At 79.2% G+C, this 2,500-nt stretch overlaps 1 non-coding gene across 1 annotated transcript; it reads left to right on the top strand.

The window, feature by feature from the left end:
* The first annotated feature begins 1,777 nt into the window (after positions 1-1,777).
* Positions 1,778-1,930, top strand: LOC141727665 (5.8S ribosomal RNA). The gene has a single exon (XR_012578651.1). It is a non-coding gene; the product is annotated as a 5.8S ribosomal RNA (ribosomal RNA).
* The last annotated feature ends 570 nt before the right edge of the window (positions 1,931-2,500 follow it).

The raw sequence follows: 2,500 nt of genomic DNA, 5'->3' as shown, positions 1-2,500 counted from the left end.
ATGCAGGTCGTTTCCCTCGCCCCAGGGCCAGGTACCTAGCGCTCCGCGCCTCGGCGGTTTCTCCCTCAGGTTTTTCCCCCCTCGGCGTCGTCAAACGCTGTTGCGGCGGGGGCCGAAAGGGGGCCGGCGAAGCCGGGCGGCGGTTTAAAGACTCGGGCGGCTCGGCGCGGCCCGCCGTGGGCCGCGGCGGCGGCGGCGGCGGCGGCGGCGGGTGTTGCCGGGCGGCGGCGCGGCGCCATTGAGGGGTAGGGGAGCAGCTACTCCCCGTAGCTCCTGCGGTGGTGTCCGTGGCCGCCGGCCGCGCTCCCTCCGTCGTCGTCGTCGTCGCCCCCGCCGCGCGCGCGCGCGCGGGGGTAACCGCGCCGCGCCGGGGAGGGGCGCCCTGCCCCCCCCTCTCCGCGGCCCGGCCTCTGCGGAGAGGCCGCGGCGCGCGGTCGGCCGCGGGGGCCGACCCGCCCGCCTCGTCGTAACGGGCGACGCCGGCAGAGAGCGCCCGCTCTCTGCCTTTTCCTCGGCCGCGGGGTGGCGGCCGCCGGGGTCCGCCGCGCTCTCTCCTGGAGCCGCCGCCGTTGCGGCGTCTCGCGGGCGCGGCGCCGCGTCCCGCGCGTCCGGCCCCTATCGCTCTCCCTCGACGGCCTTTCCTCCTCGAAGGCGCGCCGGCGGCGCCGTCCGCCGGCCGTCCCCCCCGCTCGATCGCCCGCCCGCCCGGGGGGCGAGCGCCCGGCGGGCCCTCCGTCGGCGGAGGCCCGCGAGCGCGGGCGACCCCGTGCCGAGCGGCGGCGGCGCCGCTCGACGGGTGTCCCCCTCTTCCCTGCGGGGGACGGTCGGCCGGAGGGCGCCCGCCGCGGCCGGCGGCGGTCCCGTCCCGGGCCCCGCACGTCGCGTCCCCCGTCGCCCTTCTCGGCCGCGCGTGGGCCGAAGGAAGGCGTGCGGGCGGCCGCGGGGGCGCTTCCCCCGCCCGGTCTCCGCGTGAAAACGAGGAGAGCGGGCGTTGCCCCCCGGCTCAGCGCCGTACGCCTTCCGCCGGGCGCGTGCCGAGGCGAAGGGGGCCACGGCGGTGGGAGGCGGCGGCGGCGGTGCCGGGAGCGCGGCCCCGGCGGCGGCGGCGGGGTCTGCCTTCCGGCAGGCCTCGGGCGCTGGCGAACGCCGGCTCGGCTCTCGGTGGCGTCCGCCTCCGGGGCCGGCGGCGGAGCGCGTCCGCCGGACGCCGGCCCGCCCGGCGGGAGCGGTCCCGCCGGGGGGAGGCGCGCCGGCGGCACGGTCGTCGCCGCGCGCCGTCTCGAGCGGGCGAAAGGCCGCTGGGAGAGAGAAAGGGAAGCCGGCCGCGCGGCGGCGCGGCGGCGCGCTCCGCGAGCCCCCGCGGCGGGGGCGGCCGCCGGGGGAGCCGGCGTGCGCGGGGGCCGACGGCCGCGCCCCCGGCCGCGTTGCCGAGCCGTGTGTTGCGTCGTTCCCGTGAAAGCGAGAGCGGGCGGGCCGCCGTGCCCCCCGCGTGCCGGCGCGCGCCGCCCGGCCCTCCGCGCGGAGGCCGGGCCGAGCCCGGGCGCCTGGGCCGCCTCCGAAAGACGGCACGTGAGGTCGGCGTCTCCCCTCGCGGGGGGGGAGGCGGTCGGGGGCGCGGGCTCCCCCGCCCTCTCGGCAGTCCTTCGGAGCGTGGGTTTCTCCCGTTTCTCAGTGTCGTGTGTGCTCGTACGGTCGAAGCCAGGCGCGCGCCCGCGCGTCCTCGGCGCGAGAGACAAAAAGGGGCCGCTCGGCGGCGAGCGGCGCCCGAAAGCCAGACAACTCTTAGCGGTGGATCACTCGGCTCGTGCGTCGATGAAGAACGCAGCTAGCTGCGAGAATTAATGTGAATTGCAGGACACATTGATCATCGACACTTCGAACGCACTTGCGGCCCCGGGTTCCTCCCGGGGCTACGCCTGTCTGAGCGTCGCTTGACGATCAATCGCCGTCCGGGGGCCACCCCGGCGGCGCGGCTGGGGTCGCCTCGCAGGCCCGTTGCCCGCGGCGGGCGGTCCGGCGGCGGCGGTGCGGCGGCGGCGGCGGCGGCGTGCCGCCGGTGCCCGGAGGGAAGGCGGTCGGGCGGTCGGGCGAGGGAAGCGTTTCCCTCGGCGGCCCCGATCCCTTGCCTGCGGCCCGGCGCGCGTCGCCGTCGTCGTCGCGGCCGCCGGTCGACGGCCGTCGCCGCGCAGGGCCTTCGTCCCCCTAAATGCAGACTCGGGGAGCGCTCCGTAGCTCCCCGCTCCCGGAGCGAGCCGCTGGGGCGGAGCTCGTCCTCGCCGGGGCCGCGCGCCGCGGATGCGGCGGCGGCGGCGGCCGGGGGTAGAGCGAGAGACGGCGTCGAAAGCGCCGCCGAGGGCCGAGAGAAAGGCGAGAGAGAGAGAGAGCGAGAGAGAAAGGGCGAGAAAAGGGAGGGCGAGGCGCGGGCCTCGCCCCCGGCCTTCCACCCCGAGCGGGCGGCTGTCTGCGGGTGGGTACCGCGGCGGTACCGTGCCGTGCTGCC

Source organism: Zonotrichia albicollis, unplaced genomic scaffold (assembly GCF_047830755.1).
Source record: "Zonotrichia albicollis isolate bZonAlb1 unplaced genomic scaffold, bZonAlb1.hap1 Scaffold_168, whole genome shotgun sequence".
NCBI lineage: Eukaryota > Metazoa > Chordata > Aves > Passeriformes > Passerellidae > Zonotrichia > Zonotrichia albicollis.
This window is presented reverse-complemented; position numbering and strand designations above follow the sequence as displayed.